Below are 18,781 nucleotides of genomic sequence, written 5' to 3'. Positions count from 1 at the left end.
CCTAACTGCCGTGTCCCACACAATACTGAGTCCCGAATGTTCGTACGACGGTACTTTTGACAAAGTAACAGCCTATACTCGGTACACTGGTCATACTCCAACTGCTAGTCATACTCTAGCCTTACCGATGTGTTACAGTATCAGCCTACACTCGGTACACTGGTCATACTCCAGCTGCTACTCATACTCTAGCCTTACCGATGTGATAGGGTCAAACAGTACAGTACCACCAACCCTAGTATCAGCCTATACTCGGTACACTGGTCATACTCCAGCTGCTAGTCATACTCTAGCCTTACCGATGTGATACAGTCGAATGGTACGAAGCCAACATACATATTTAATGTAATCTAACAGGCTTCCTAACATGCACGCTAAACATGTAATACGTATGCATACTGTTATACTAATCTTACCTCGATTCCGAATTCAGGTGTGCCGGTCCACCTGAGTGGAACGAAATGCATGGCGATTTACAGGCTCCTAAACCATAACAATCACAACACTGATAAGTGATACGCTAAATAACTTCCCGGTGACTTAAACTAGAAACTAGAAGTTTCCCTATCGATAAATAACATGGAAATACCCTAAACAACATAAAAATGGGAAAAACTAGGGTTTCCAAAAATCCCCCAACCGGCAGACCGGTTTTACAACCGGAATTTCAGTTCTGGGAATTCTTGGAACACCATTCGGAATTCCGGTTGCTGAACCGGAATTCCGGTTCTGAGCAGGAAACAAACAAAATTACATAACTCATTCAAATCAATCCCAATTCACACCAAAACTTCTAGACCTGTTCCAAATACCCCACTAAACTTTTTCAAAGCATCAAAACCAAGCTTCAAGCAAAAATACATAATTCACCATGTGAGCTCCAAGCTTTGAGTTTAAAACTCAAACTTGGCTAAAGGTCACCTACAAGCATCAAAACTTGATTAAATCTACTTAAACAAGTATAAAATAACTGCAGAAACCAAACCCACGCACAAACAATCTCTACAGTAACCAATTCCTCAATTTTCCATAAAAATCATAATTTTGAGCTGAAATTGCAAACTTGCTTAGAATCCGCTAATCATGCATTACAACCTGCTCAATTCAACATGTTTCATCATAATGAAACCCCAGAAAATAACCTTAAACAATAACAACAACTACAGCAACGAAAATCATCATTTCACTTTAAAAATCGTAGTTGTGAGTAAAAAATTCAAGCTTGAACCAAAGCAACTAACATGCATCATAACCAACTCTAATCTACTCAAATAAACATGATTAAACTTCTGAAATTAACACCCAAACACAGCAGCAACAACACTCTAAAATTAAGCATGCAATTCACTTTCTTTTTCTTAAAAACTCAAGAAAACAAAAAGAAAAAGGTACAAGGAATTACCTAGAGTTTAAGCACCTCAACATCAAGAAGATTCTTGCTGGAAATGCAGAAAAAAAAACTCAAATCCCAGCTGCTCAAGAAGTGCCTGAAAGAGAGAGGAAGAGAGAAAAGCAATTTCACCAATTTTTTTCCAATTTTTCTAACTTTGAATAAATTGAAATAAATGACTAAATCCTTTCTTATTTCAGCCAACCAATAAAAGATAAATTACATTACAAAATAATAATAAGTCCACTAAAGGACAAAACATAATTGGGGCAAAATGACCATTTTGCCCCCCCACACTAAAATAACATAAAGGGGGCACTAAAGGGTATTTTGGGAAATTCTAAATTCACGACCAATCCCGACATTCCCAATGTCTAATAAACTGCCCCAACATACTAACATGTTAAGTTGTGATTCTACTGAGCCAAACACCGAGTTCCATGTTACTGGGCACCGAAAATGCAAAATTATGAAAGTCACTATATGACATAAAATGCATTTCAGAATTCAAAAATAACAGCATAAAAAATTATTTAAATATCTATATATAATTTTCATAATTAAATCATAATCAACTGCTAATTTCTAAATTAAACTAAGCGGTCTTTACAATAATAATTTAAATTGTCTGAAAGGAAAGAAAAGAGACTGTAAATGTAAAAAAAAAAAATATAGTTGTAATGGTGAAATTGGTTGGAATGCTCGGCCTATTCAATCTGAGGAGGAAGACAAGGGCCCCGACGTTCTTCGAGAAAAGCATCAAGCCTCCTCTTCTTTTCCCAAAACTTAGCAAGGGCTTCCTCAAGTTTGGGATAAAAGTCGTGCTTGATGCTCTGGCCGTTTGACTGCCAGGCCATATAGACCCCATCATCAAAGCGCTTGAGGCAATGCTTGCAGACAACTGGGGTCAGGAGCTCATCTCTTTTGGCCTTTTTCAAGGCCTGATCTTTAAAGTCTCTTAGCTCCTTCACCTCCATAGTCAGGTTAGCCGTCGACTGCAAGTCTGCCTGATGCAACTCCTCCAAGAACTTTAACTTGGCAGCCATTTCGTCCATAGCCTCCCTGGCTTCCCAAAGCTCGCGCTTGGCCCTGGCTGTAGCCTCGCCCTCCGCCTTCAGCTCCTCCCGGTGCCTTGCCTCCGCCTTAGCCTCCCTTTGCTTGGCTGCCTCCCGGTACTTTGCCTCCGCAAGGGCCTCCCTTTGTTGAGCCTCCTCCTGGAACGCCCTCCTTTCGGCAGACAAGTCCCGCAGGATCCTCACGGCCTCGTCTATGCCCTCAAATTCGGACATGACGAACCCATGATTGATCAGGGTCTTGGAAAGGCGGCCGGTCACGGCAGTAATCTGGGAAAAGAAACAAGAATGAAATCAGATTCCTTAGACAAAATATAAGAGAAGGGAATAAAGTACAAGTACTCACTGCAGCCAGAGCAGAGCTGATGTCTTGCACCTGGTATACGGAGTTCATGGAGGCACAAGCCGCGTATCTCTTGGTTGGGAATTGAATCAGGTGGGAGACAAACTGGTTGGTCATCTCCGAGGCGAACGGAGCTAAGGTAGGCCCGACAAAGCGGTTGAACCAATCCGTCAAAGGGTCCATGTTCAGGTCCCAAGGATTTCGGAAGGCGTCCTCTCGCAAAGTATTCTGCTGCTGCTCCCGCAGAATCTTCTTTAGGGCCTCCACCTCAGCATGCCCCCGACTGAACTCGCCCAGGGCGTAGTTGTGTTTGGCAACGCAGAGCATTTGCCTCTCCTCATCCGCAGGGACTGGGGTCAGCACAATGTCGTGCGGCACAGTATACTCCTCCCCCTCGGAAGGAATCCCGGAGTCAGTACTGACGGCTGGAGTGTCCCCTTTACGGGTCCGCTTAGTAGGCTCGGTCTCAACCATCTTGGCCTTCCGCTTGCGCTCAAGGGAGGCCGCAGCCTTCACCTCATCCTCCTCGACTTCCCCCTCCTCGTCTATCAAAATAATCGTGCCCGAAGGGGCACTGGACGAGGACCTTCTGGGGGTCACCAACTGGGACGGAGCCGTAGGCAGAGAGGCATCAGGGCTATATGCCTCGGCAAGAGTAGCCAGAAGATTTTCCATAAGCCTGGCTGCTGCAACAAAGAAATAAACAAAGTATTAGAATAATCATGAGAAAGGCGTGCGCCCAACTAGAAAGCAATAAAACTAGTCCTACCCTGACTCTCTAACTCAGCCCTAGCAAAGCCTTGGACTACAATGCTGGCTTCATCATCCCCAAGAAAGCTATCCGAGGGGAGAAACCAGCTGGAGGATAAATGGGCTGAATGGTCAAGGGGAATAGGCGCCGGAGGTCTAGAGCCCATTCGAGACCGACCTAAGAAATGGCCCAAGTGGGAAAAATAATATTCCTTGGCGTGACTACCCCACTGGGTGGAAGGCATTCTAAACCTACAGAGGCGCTCATCGAACCCTATAGGTCTAAGTTGGGTATACTCCCGGACAGAAGGGACATGATGAATTACTAAAGGAGACTTATCAGAACCTAAAGTACTGGCGTCGGGAGCACCAGTGTTGGGAATCGGGGCCACAGGCTTGGGCCTAGAGGGCCTTCGCTCCAGAGGAGCTTCCAGATGAAGGGTCTGTTGGAAATATTTTACCAGGATCTAGATTTACTACCATGTATGTTTCATTAACATCCTAATATGAATTCTAAAACAATGAAATAAACACATATAAAGTTTAGGAAACCTTACATTGGGTGCAACGGAATATAATGACTCCTTCCGTTCAGATCACTAGCCCTTGATTCCTTTCTGTAGCAGAGCATCACCAAGATCTGAACCTGGATCTCTTTCTCTCCTTCCTTTGATGCTGATTCTCCTTCTTGTTGTTTGGAATCTCCTACGTCTTACACACTATGATTGAGATACCACTTGATGTGTGTGGGCACTCACTCATTCACTCAAGGTTCGAAAAATTGAAGAGGAAAAGAGAAGAAGAAGTGGCGGCTAAGGTAAATAGAAAGAGGCTCAGTTTTCATCTGACAAAGTTGAGTGTGAATGAGAGCCATCACTATCTATTTATAGGTAACACCTAGGTTTAAATTAGAATTATTTGGCATTAAAATAATAGAAAAATAAATAGTAAAATCACACTAAGTGACCGGCCCTAGAATGGATAATGGGCCCACTTTGCAATTTTGCCATTTTGTCATTTTTCCATCCCATTTACTCAAAAACGCCAATTTTCCAATTTAACCATTTAAATGCCAATTCTAATAACTAAAAATTAATTATTAAATAATATTGTCATTTCATATATTTATTAATTAGACATATAAAGTCTCTTAATTAATAAATAAACATAGAATCTCTTTTCTTTACAATTTCGCCCTTGCTTAGTGAAAATTCATAAACTAGACATAGTCTAACTTTAGAATTATAATTGATTAATCAAAATCAATTAACTGAATCTTACAAGCAGTATGGTCTCAACAAGTATGGGGACCATGGATCTATATATCCGAGCTTCCAATAAGCAGATCAAGAATTTATATCTTAAATTCACTGACTTATTAATTCTTCGTTGAATCCACGCATAGAACTTAGAATTGCATTCTCAGTATATAGAACACTCTATATGTTCCACCATATAGACACGTCATTAGTTATCCATTGTTATAATCCTAATTTGATCAATGATCCTCTATATAGATGATCTACACTGTAAAGGGATTAGATTACCGTAACATCCTACAATGTATTTTATCCTTAAAACACTTAACCTCGTATAAATGATATTTCAGCTAAGTGAAATGAGTACTCCACCATTTATTTTCGTTTGTCCAAGCTCGAAGGAAATCATCCTTTACTTTCTATTTGTCAGATAGAAGCTATAGATTCCATATTTATGTTAGCGCTCCCACTCAATTATACTATCATGTTCCCAAAATGTACGTATCACCCTGACCCAAAAGTAGGCTTAACGAACAAATCAAAGAACATGTATAATACTCTTGAGATCGAAGAAAAACATATCAGGATTAAGATCATTTGATGTATAGTCCATGCATCCGATACTGGTAAACTTTGCCAAAGCCCTGGAAAGGACATAACACTTATCCAAGGTGTAAGAATACCTATCGCTGATTATAACATGCTAGTCTAAATCCAGTGTTCTGACAAATCAGGGAATAAACTTTAGAACATATAATTAAGATTATATTCCACTGTGTTGACAACACTATAATCATTAACAAATTCATATGTTCTGGACTTAAATAGAATTCATACATTATGTATATATAATCATGAAATAAATCATGTGAACCATGCAACATTAAATGTTATTTCTGATCTTTATTAATAAGTAAATCTTATTATATTGAAATGGGTTTTATTTAGGGCACAAAACCCAACAAACTCCCACTTTCACTAATATAAAACAAAATGTGCATTTCAAATAATCTCAACACCTTGATATACAAATCAAGTGTAGTAGTAGTATACTCCTCGTAACAGGATTTGACAGGTTGAATTCAGCACAACCTTTTCTCCACCATTACTCTTCCTTAATCACAAAATCCTTGATATTGTGAAATTCCTCTCTATATGTCTACTCTCTTCGGATACTGGATTCTATACTTTTGGCAACTACTTTTTGGTTAATCAGGAAATAACACTAGTAGTTAAGACAAGTTGGAACGGTGCCACAAATGTATAGAACTTTCCTTAGACTGAATAAGTACCTTTCCTGTAACTTTAACATTCAGTCTCTCTCTGGTAGACCTAGAGACTTCAGATAGGTTTTTACACTTCTCGAAAATCACTACTCCACCCCCCAGAGTAATCACCATCTTATCAGCAGATTTTCTAGCACAAAGGCAAGTCTCGAAATCTGATGTGGTGTAGTCTAAGAGTATTAAACACACCCTTATCGACTAACATATAGTTCCTCTTCCTAATCTTAAGATTTACTTGATTTTCTTCCAATGTTCCTCTCCTGGATTAATCTGATACCTACTCATTACTCCCACTCAACAGCAGGTGTCTGGTCTAATGCATACTAAAGCATATCTGAGACCTCTCACTGTTGATATAAGAAATTCTTTCATGGCTTTATCTTTTCTGGAATAGTTGAGACTTTTCCTTAGATAAATAAAATCTATGCCTAGAAGTCGAGAAGCTTCTATAGATTGCCATTAGAAAGAAAATGCTTCAGCATCTTACTAAAGTAAGTTGCTTGCACTAGAGTAAGTAATTAACCAGGTATACCATAAGCCATGGGTTTAGATAAACTCAAACCTATAATACTAGGAACATGAAGTTTTGTTAAGTCCATTGAATAGACTTATACACGAAAATTTCCTTTCTTGTCCTTGTAATAGAAAACTTTAGGTTATTTCATGTCAATGAATCAAACCATAGTTCTATTGTCTTTTCTTCTTAGTTTCTTATCTTGACAATCCATTACTTGTTTGAACTCACAATGGATTTTAATCACTAGTGTCTTCCATGTCATAAGAAATGAAGTTCCTTGAAACTCTCCTACTACGACAAGGTACCGTGAATTATGTCTAAGAAAACTAAATGGTATTGACCTCTTCGGTTGTGTCAAGACAACATAGGCAGTGGGACCATCTTGTAAAAAATAAGATGATAGAAAACTTTTGGAATCAAGAAAAAATTGTCTCCTTTATTTGCTACTTTATTTTCAGACTTAGTCTTTTTCTTAGAAAATTGTCTCCACCCCTAATCACTTAGAATAACTAACAAACATGCAAACCATGGTTAACAGTTCTAGCTTTTCTTAAGATTTCGATTAGGTCATCCATGAATCTAGTAATGATTTACATTAAGTATACAACCATTGCATCATTCTGAAATTGTATTACCATAGAAGGATTTAGGCAACGACTAGTAACTAATCATCAATATGCAAATCAAAATTTCTGGGGAAGTAAGTTTGGATATAATTCAAAAATTAATTTAATGATCTTTGAACTGCATATCTACTAATTATTTCTCCACCCCTATCAGTTCGCAAGAGCTTTAACCACTTACCTTAATGGTTTTTCACCATTGCTAGAAATTCAGGAAATTTTTCAAACATTTCAAATTTCTTTTACATAAGGTAAAATCTAGAGTGATCATTTTAAGAATATAACGATAAGCTCATATCCAGCCCTGAATGTACATCCATCTACGATTGAGATGAACTTACTTTCAGTGGATATAGGCATATTAACTCTTTACAGAGATTGATCTTGTCAAAACCACTATGAACAAGATACAAATGCCTTAGATTTATAAAATATGGTTGTGTCTTTTGATGACTCAGGTTTAGTTACATTAAAGAGTTCTTAGAATAGTGCAAGTGGATTCTGGTCACAAAATACTAAACTCATATTCCTTACTAACATACAGGTTGAATCCATTGATAGAAAATGGTTATTAAACACTTGTGAAAGTGAAACTGTATTGTATTAAAGAAAATTATTTGGAATCTAAAATTTAAAGTCAAAGACTTAAATTTATACCAAATATAATGATTAATTCTTTCTTGGACCACCACTACTAATTTAACTCTAAGTCTGATTTGCCCATACAAGTTGAAGATTTCTAAGATTGAGGATTTATATTATTTTGGGATAGAATTTCGAGATTATAATCATATGCGTCATTTATTTTCTTAAGAGAAAATAGAATGACATTAAATGATTTATAGACCATTCATTTAATGATATGTTATTAAGCTAATTCGAAATGAATAAGCTAAGAGGAATTAGGATAATTTCGTTTTAAATAAGAATCCAACAATGCTTCGATTAGCGATAGTCAAAGTAATCTTATTTATACAATTTTCTTGTTTCATATTGTAAATACTAGTCTAAGGTGTCGTCAATTGATGAACAACTAGATGTTGCATTTATAATATTTATCTTTTTGAGATCTAACACTATTATATTTGTCTAATGGTGACAATCCATTAAGGATTTATCCCATTAGAACAACAAACCAAGTTAGACCAACAATGAAGATTCGAAATTAAACTACAATTTAATAACAGAAAATAACATGGTTCAATATAAATTCATACACAATTCATAAATTATTAAACATATAGCAAGTAGGAATGACAAGTGAAAATACTAAACATACAATCCTAAATAATTTCCAAGGTCTTCAACAAACTGATATCAGTGTCCCGTTTAGGCGAGAGTCAGTGATACCATCCATTGAATAGAGTTGTTAGCTCATCTAAAATGATAAACATTCTAGCAACCTTTTATTCGATCAAGATTGGAATCCATCGTTGTCCCGTTTAGGCGAGAGTCAAGGCTATTCTATCTTATGAGCTTCCACCATTGTTTCATATTTTGTAAGTCAAATACAGTCGACACCATTAGGGTGATCAATACCATATAAAACACTTACAAATATACTTATCTTTCGAGATTAAACGGTGCTAACTTGCTAATGAACGTTCCTCCATTAGGGAGGATTACTCACTAAAACAAAAGCTATGTAAAACCAACAATGGAGATCGAATTTCCTAATAATAAAGCTCATTATTTAAAGTGTATTTTCTTCTAATACTTATTTTAATCGATTTATTTTAAATATATATGTTTATTTAATTAAAAATTCCAATTTAGAATGAAAAATTCTAAATATAAATTTTAATTTAATATTTATAAATTTTACTTAGATGGATATGAAAATAACATGAATTATTTTCATCTTCGTAATAATTTCCAATAAATATTTAGAAAAATTATTCAATTTAGTTGTTTCAAAATTAATTTAAATTAATTTACAACTCAATTTTAATTTTCTATAAATATATATTGCATTTCAAAAAATTGAAGTATTTAAGAATACAATTTTCGAAATTACTTGTTAAAATAAATCCTGGAAAAAGTATTCTAATTTTATGTTGGCCCAAAATTAATTAATAAAATTAATTTATAACAAAAACTATAATTTTCCTATTTAATTAAATATTAAAGAAAAATTTCAAATATTTAAGTATCATGATGAAAATCAACTTAAATATTAATTTTCTATTTAATTAAATACACTAGAAAAATACTTCAAGCAAAACAGATAATGTCTATCTAGACTTTCATTGACTAACTAATTCATTTTCTAATTAAATATATTTTACTTCATTTATTTTAATTAATCATTAAATGAAAAAATCATTGATTTAAGTTGGTCCAAAATTAAAATAAATAATTTTCAACTTTAATCTATTTTTCAAATAAAATTCAAAATTTCTGCATTTAAGAAATGCAATTTCGAAATTGTGGGAAAAGGATTAATAAAATAAAATAAAATATATTTTGAAAATTATTCAAATTTAAGTTATTATGAAATAAGATTTCAACTTAAAATAATTTTCAATTTTAATTAAATAACATGAAAATAATAATATTTAAGTATCATGATGAAAATCAACTTAGATATTTTAATTTTCAATTTAATTAAATGTATTAAGTTCAAGAAATAAATAATTAAGTATAGAGGAAACTTAATTATTAATTTTAGTTTAAAACTAGGAAAAATATACTTAACTTAGATTGTACCAAAATTAATTATTAAACAATTAAATATTAGAAATATGATTAGTACTAGAAATAACTATCTAGAATATATTTCATTTACTAAGTGTTTTTCTAAAATTAACTTTAAAATATTAAATGAAAAATAAATTTCATATATTTTAAAAGTTAATTATGTTGTTAATTCAATTTTAATTAGGTTACTTAAAAAAATTAACCTAATACAATTATTTAAATAAGGCAAATGGGCCTTCACAATTGGGGTAGTTCATGTGAGGGGGAGCTGGGTTCAGTATGTCGTACCCACTTCTATTGTCCCCCAACTCTCACACAAGGCCCAAAAGAGAGGAATTTAACCTTTAAATAAACAATTGTTATTCATTGAATAAGCCCAAATCTATTTAGGCCTAAATAAATTTACTTATGTCAAAATTTATTTTAGCAACCTAGTCCATTTACTTAGTAAAACTTAAATGGGCTTCCTATATGCATCTAAGCCCAATAGCAAACATATAGGCTCACACAGGTCAAAATGATTTGGATGGGCCCTATCATGTTACTAGGTTTACACAGATGAAAGAAATTACAAAAATTTACATGTTACAAATTATTTATAAGATCTATTGACAATTGGACTATGATTAAAATCAGATCATTGGATCTGTCAACAAGTTAATCATAGCAATTTAGATCAAATGAATAATAGGTTTGTAAAAAAAAATTTGTATATTAATATATAAACAAACAATACAAACAAATGACTGATCTGGAATATCTAGGAAGTAAGCTAAAATATCTCAATTTTAAAATTTAATAAAAATTAAATTTTAAAATAAATATCTTAACTAGAATTCAAATTTAGGTTGTTAGAGAATATTTGAAAAAATTCTAACCAATTTTTCAAATATCAAGTTTATTCAAAATTTAAATTTATTTAAAATTTCTAATAAGATAATACAATAAAATATCTTAAATTTTTAAATTTAGATATTTCATTAATATATTCTAAGTCTTATATTTAATAAATTTAAATATTACATAAATAAACTAATTGAAAAATAAGATATTTTATATGGTTAGAATATTTAAAAAAAATAATAATAATAAAATAATAAGTTTGAAAAATTTATGGTTTGAAACCGTAAAATATCTATTCAAACTAAACTAACCAATTTTTTTTTAGATCTTCATGTTATTTTTGCCAAAATATAATTTTATTAAAAAAAAATGTCTAATTAGATAAAATGTTAAACCTAACATATACCTAATCTTATAATTTTAATTAATAAAATATATTTTGAAAATAACAAATTTGAAAAAGATATGATATGGTTAGCAAATTTTTAAATTAGTACAAGATTATTTTTAAAAGATAATATTTTAATATCAAAGTAAGATCATTTAAAATTTAATAAAACAATATCTGATCTTATAATTAAAAAAAATAAAATGATCTAAAATTTCAAAAATAACCATAAGGCTCCTTTGTGAGTGAAAAACCGTGTTTTTTAAAAATGTCAGTTATATATAAGAAAATATAAAACTGTAAGCGTTTACAGAAGCAGAAAGTAATTCTGCTACAGCAAAACAAAACAGGCAGAATATAAAATATTATCAGAAAAATAAATAACTTGACACAAGAGATTTATACGTGGTATCAGTGTTCTCAGGAACACTCCGAGTCCACGGGGCCACGCCCAGAGAATGAAATCAATTAATAAAGTATCAAAATTACAAAGACAATTGAATTAAACAAGTTTAGACTCCCTCTAAAGTATTGCCGCAATCCTTTGTAATCCACTTTATGAATCTGACTTCTTGAAACACCTTCGAGCCCGAACTCCCTTCGTCTTTGAAGTGTGAGTGCTTACTTCCTCCCGAAGTAAGGCTTCAACAAGTCTTCTCCCGAAGACCAAGTGCTTACTTCCTCCCGAAGTAAGGCTTTACCAAGTCTTCTCCCGAAGACCAATCTCTTGTTCAGCCAAGTAGTTCTTCACAACCTCTAGGACAGAGTAAGAACAGAAATAAAACAACTAGAACCTAGATGAACAACTAGGCTCTCACAAAACAAAGAAAAACTCTCTTCTCTCCCTAAAATATCTATTCAAACTAAACTAACCAATTTTTTTTCAAATCTCATGTTATTTTTGCCAAAATATAATTTTAAAAAAAAATGTCTAATAAGATAAAATGTTAAACCTAACATATTCCTGATATTATAATTTTAATTAATAAAATATATTTTGAAAATAACAAATTTAAAAAAAAAAAAAATATGATATGGTTAGCAAACTTTGAAATTTGAACAAGATTATTTTATAAGATAATATTTTAATATCAAAGTAAGATCATTCAAATTTAATAAAAAAATAATATCTGATCTTTTAATTAAAATAAATAAAATAATCTAAAATTTCAAAAACAACCATAAGGCTCCTTTGTGTAAAATCAAATTTTCAAAATTCAAAGTCTACTAATATGAGAAACTAATTTTAATTAATTAAAAAAATTAATAAAAATTAATTTTATTCTGACAATTAGATTTTTGATTGAAAATTCAGATTCTACACAAAATTATATCAAAAATTGGCTTTTGTTTCAATGAAAAACAATTTTTGAATCAAAAGATATGAAGAAAATAAAATTGGTGCACATTGCATACCCCTGCGCGCGCGGAAGCAGTGAAACCGCCGAGAAAAGAGGCTGCATGCAGCCTGTGATGGCCGAGGATACTCTGCGTGAGCACCCCTTCAGACAAGGCTGTGTCCGAGAATTCTCGGTCAGCTCCTTGTCTGAATGAGGGTGCTGTCCGAGCGTCTCCTAGTACCCGCAAGCGTGTGTGTGCAACCCGATTTTAGATTTTTTTTTCATTCAAATTCAAAAAATCATAACTAATTCATAAAAAATCCAAATTAGGTTCTGTAAAAGCCTAAATTTATTATTTTTTCTCTAATTTCTAAAAAAAAAATAATTTCAGATCGAAATAAAAAATATTTCAGTAACATATATTGTGATTTCTAAACTATCATCAAATAAGCACATAAACCACGTGAAACCATCCAAATCAACACATAACATCGTTTTAATTCATATTTCATGAAAGTAAATCATTACCATGGCTCTGAGGCCAGTTGTTGGAAATATTTTACCAGAATCTAGATTTACTACCATGTATATTTCATTAACATCCTCATATGAATTCTAAAACAATGAAATAAACACATATAAAGTTTAGGAAACCTTACATTGGGTGCAGCGGAATATAATGACTCCTTCCGTTCAGATCTCTAGCCCTTGATTCCTTTCTATAGTTGAGCAACACCAAGATCTGAACCTGGATCTCTTTCTCTCCTTCCTTTGATGCTGATTCTCCTTCTTGTTGTTTGGAATCTCCTACAGTCTTACACACTATGATTGAGATACCACTTGATGTGTGTGGGCACTCACTCATTCACTCAAGGTTCGAAAAATTGAAGAGGAAAAGAGAAGAAGAAGTGGCGGCTAGGGTAAATAGAAAGAGGATCAGTTTTCATCTGACAAAGTTAAGTGTGAATGAGAGCCATCACAATCTATTTCTAGGTAACCACCTAGGTTTAGGTTAGAATTATTTGACATTAAAATAATAGAAAAATCAATAGTAAAATCACACTAAGTGACCGGCCCTAGAATGGATCATGGGCCCACTTTGCAATTTTACCATTTTGTTATTTTTCCATCCCATTTTCTCAAAAACGCCAATTTTCCAATTTAACCATTTAAATGCCAATTCTAATAACTAAAAATTAATTATTAAATAATATTGTCATTTAATATATTTATTAATTAGACATATAAAGTCTCTTAATTAATAAATAAACCTATAATCTCTTTTCTTTACAATTTCGCCCTTGCTTAGTGAAAATTCATAAACTAGACATAGTCTAACTTTAGAATTATAATTGATTAATCAAAATCAATTAACTGAGTCTTATAAGCAGTATGATCTTAACTAGTATGGGGACCATGGGTCTATATATCCGAGCTTCCAATAAGCAGATCAAGAATTTATATCTTAAATTCACTGACTTATTAATTCTTTGTTGAATCCACGCATAGAACTTAGAATTGCACTCTCAGTATATAGAACGCTCTATATGTTCCACCATATAGACACGTCATTAGTTATCCATTGTTATAATCCTAATTTGATCAATGATCCTCTATATAGATGATCAACACTGTAAAGGGATTAGATTACCGTAACACCCTACAATGTATTTTATCCTTAAAACACTTAACCCTGTATAAATGATATTTCAGCTAAGTGAAATGAGTACTCCACCATTTATTTTCGTTTGGTCAAGCTCGAAGGAAATCCTCCTTTACTTTCTATTTGTTAGATAGAAGCTATAGATTCCATATTTATGTTAGCGCTCCCACTCAATTATACTATCATGTTCCCAAAATGTACGTATCACCGTGACCCAAAAGTAGAACTAACAAATCAAAGACCATGTATAATACTCTTGAGATCGAACCTAAACATATCAGGATTAAGATCATTTAATCTAGGATCAACGGGTGATATTGAATTGAATAGATATTACGGTAAATTTTAATATATCTAATCAAAGTTCAATATCGGTCCCTTCCGATGTATACTCCATACATCCGATACTGGTAAACTTTGCCAATGTCCTGGAAAGGACATAACACTTATCCATGGTGTAAGAATACCTATCGCTGATTATACCATGCCAGTCTAAATCCAGTGTTCTGACAAATCAGGGAATAAATTTTCGAACATATAATTAAGATTATATTCCACTGTGTTGACAACACTATAATCATTAACAAATTCATATGTTCTGGACTTAAATAGAATTCATACATTATGTATATATAATCATGAAATAAATCATGTGAACCATGCAACATAAAATGTTATTTCTGATCTTTATTAATAAGTTAATCTGATTATATTGAAATGGGTTTTATTTAGGGCACAAAACCCAACAAGGTCCTCCCGGCTGCCACCTGGGCGTTGATGTAGGCCAGCTCCTGTTCCCTCCTAAAGAGGTACTTCTAGTACCGGTCCTCCGTCGAGGCGATTATGTACACCCGGAGCGCCCTTTCCGCAGCTGGAGTCCTTACATTCAGGCAAATGACCTTAGAAAGATTGAAGTCATCCACTGACTGATTCTCGAATATCAGTTTGGCCTTCCGAGAGTTCTCCGTCGTGACCAAGTCCCCAACGTTGAGGGCCTTCTTGTCATAAGTGGAGAAAGTCTTGGCCCGCTTGAGGAATACTCGAGTAGGTGCAGTCTGCCTGTAAGGTGGGATCCTAACCCACTCTGTAAGAAGCTCTGGGCGGTCCATGGCCTGGAAACCGGAGGAAAAGAAGAAGCGGTTGCGGTACTCCTTCACGTGCTTTTGATGGTTGAAAGGGACTGGGCTCTCGTTTAAAGGGTGGGCCCAGAGGCCATAAAATCTGTCTTTAAATTTGCCCCCTTCTTGGGGACAGATACAAGTTCATAAAAGTACAAAATTTCAGCCGAACTGGGCTAACCCCAGCTCCAAGCAGCATACAAAATGAACAAGCCTGAAAGCGAGCGGTAAGCTTGAGGGATTAGTTGGTACGGCGCAAGGCCAACAAAAACTAAGAAGTTTACAAAATAGTCCTGAAGAGGGAGCATAGCCTCGGACATCAACTGGGTCTGGCTCCAAGCTTCGAAGCCCCCGTAATTGTGCTTGGGTGTCTCCTCATCCTGAGGCAACCGGTGGAAGGTCCCGGAGGCCGATGGTTTGACGCCTGCCACCACCACAATCTTTTAAGGCTGGTGAGCACAAGTCAGTGTGGAGTGGAGCTCATCCGCCTCCCATCCGTTAGCACGGGACTTAAAGTTCTCCTAGGCCACGGGACCCTGCATGACCTCTCTAGGGTGGCCAGTTGAACCTCTCCCTTCTTGGAAGACTTAGAACCAGACGCGGAAGCAGACATTTTGGTTTTGAAAAAATCGAGAAAATCCAGCAGTTAGGCCCCAAACCAAACCCTAATGTTCAAAAAAGGGAATGGGGGTCCCCTAATCGTTGGAAAGAGGCCCCCTCCGGACACTTGCCAAATAAGAAAACCCCAAGAGATTTTCCTTGGCAAGAATCGGGTGCAAAAATCCCAAAGGCAGTGACATTGCAAAAGAAAAAAAAAGGGAAAAAAGGGCAAAGCCGAGAAAGCAAGATCTACTCTAAGCCCTAAAGACGTTATTACATAAGATAAGGACGATTCCTCAACAGAAACGTAGTGAAAAGGGGCAATCAAGACGCAAAAAAGAGGAATTTAATGCATCATACAGTAAATTCAGGCAAACTCATTCCTAGAAGTTCGACATCCAACCCAAAAATCATAAAACATGCTATATAAACGAACAGTAAGCAAGTATAAGGTATACGAAGGACTTACATGAAGTTTGAAAGGTGAGGGTTGGTGTTGATCGCTGGTAGAAGGAAGACTGGCAACGGCGAAAGAATACAAGCAAGTGATCTATGGTGTTTGAAGTTTCTTTTCTCTCTTAGAAAACTCTAAGAAAATTTGGTAAAATGCTGAAAGTAACCAAATGAAGTAAGAAGGCTGGCTTTTATAGGCCAGAACAGGTGTGAGATAGCTGTGATCGACCATCATGGTACGGTCAGGATGGCAATCGATTCGAATTCTACATATCCAACGGTTGGAATAACCGCACATCAAGGCGGTAGAAAATGTTTGAGTACTCGACTGACACCCATTTAATGCGCCGTATCAATAAATGGACAGAAAACGAATCGTTTTCTGCAAAAAGCAAATAATTGCAGTAATGATGGTCATAAATACATCCCCACGCGCCCAAGGCACGTGCCGGGAAGCTAATAAGGCAACCGGAGGCATCTAAGCAAGCCTTGTTTACTTTTTTACCAAACAAGGCTTGGGGGGTAAATGTTGCCCCTGATTTTGTCCAAAATACGTGGACCAACCGAATTGAGACACGTAGACTGAAGAGGTTAAACTTTGGGATAATCTGACTAAGTCTCTTTAATCAAAGGGATCCTCATTTAACATGCCTCCCGGAGAAGGCATGAGAGTTTCACATACTCCCGGAGAGAAAAGCTACAACAAAGCATCTCCAGGAGGTGTCAAATCCTATCTGAACAATCACCTCGCATTTAATGCCGCATGGGAGAAGGCGTATTGAAACTGCCATATGTCTTAAATTCTGACGGCGTAACCCCCCTTCTGCAGCTACTACGCTATGATTAATGAGCCTAGTGACAGCTACTTTATGAGAAATCACATCAATCAAGGAAGGATAAAGGACTACGTCCATTAAACCCCTAAAAAGCCTAGGGATTAGACCATGCATTTCCTATGATGTATCCATTGGGAATGTGTGCCTTTACTGAAAATTACAGAAAGACATGTACCTCAATTCTAGGGATCACCCCACAAAAACACTATAAATACCCCCCAAACTCATTAAGGCAGGGGTCGAGAATTTCGGGTTTCATAAGAACTAGAGAGGAAAACCACCAAGAACATTCTCCGTAATAAATACTCTCATAAATACACAGACTCGTGGACTAAGGCTCGTTAATGCCCCAACCACGTAAAAATCTCTCTCATTAATTCCTTATAGCTTTCTTAAATACTATTATTATATTGGTTGCCGAAAACCTCGGTCAACAACCACTTAAATGCCAAATCTAATTATTTAATAATTAAAATTAATTATTAAATAATATTGCCATTTATTATATTTATTAATTAGACTTAACAAAGTCTCTTAATTAACAAATAAACCATAGAATCTCTTTTCTTCACAATTAATCCCTAGCTTAGTGAAAATTCATAAACTAGACATAGTCTAATTTTAGAATTATAATTGATTAATTAAAATCAATTAACTAAGTCTTACAAGTTGTATAATCTCAACTAGTATGGGGACCATGAGCCTATATATCCGAGCTTCCAATAAGCATATTTAGAATTTACCAAGTAAATTTACTAACTTATTAATTCCTCATTGCATCCACCATAGAACATAGAATCGCACTCTCAGTTATATAGAACGCTTAATATGTTCCACGATATAGAAACGATATTAGTTATCTATTGTTATAATCCCAATAATCAATGATCCTCTATAGATGATCTACATTGCATAGGGATTTATTTACCGTTACACTCTTCAATGTATTTTATCTTTAAAACACTTAGCCACCTATAAATGATATTTCAATGAACTAACATAATCACTAAAATGAGTACTCAACCATTTATCTCTATTTAGCCAAGCTCGAAGGAAATCATCGTTTCACTTCTATGTCCAGATAGAAGCTATAGATTCCATATCTATAATTAGCTCTCCCACTCAATTGCACTACCATGTTCCCAAAATGTACGTATCACCTTGACCAAAAAGTAGGCTTAACTAACAAATCAAAGAACATGAATAATACTCTTGAGATCGAACCTAACCATGTCAGGATTAAGATCATATGATCTAGGATCAACTAGGTGATATTGAATTGAATAGATATTACAGTAAATTTATCATATCTAATCCAAGTTCAATATCGGTCTCTTCCAATGCATACTCCATGCATCCAACCCAAGCTTTACTTTAACCAATGCCCTGTAAAGGACATAACACTTATCCAAGGTGCAAGTAAACTATGTTGTAGATTATCATATCAATTAAATCCTGTGTCCTGATAAATCTAAGAATATATTTAATCACATAATCTTGATTACTTTCCACTGTGCTGACGACATAATAAATAGGAATATCAATGTGATAAGGGTCTTGATGAATTTATAAATCAAATAAACATATAAATGATAACAT

Source organism: Cannabis sativa, chromosome 4 (assembly GCF_029168945.1).
Source record: "Cannabis sativa cultivar Pink pepper isolate KNU-18-1 chromosome 4, ASM2916894v1, whole genome shotgun sequence".
Lineage (NCBI taxonomy): Eukaryota > Viridiplantae > Streptophyta > Magnoliopsida > Rosales > Cannabaceae > Cannabis > Cannabis sativa.
Note: the sequence above shows the minus strand (reverse complement) of the source record.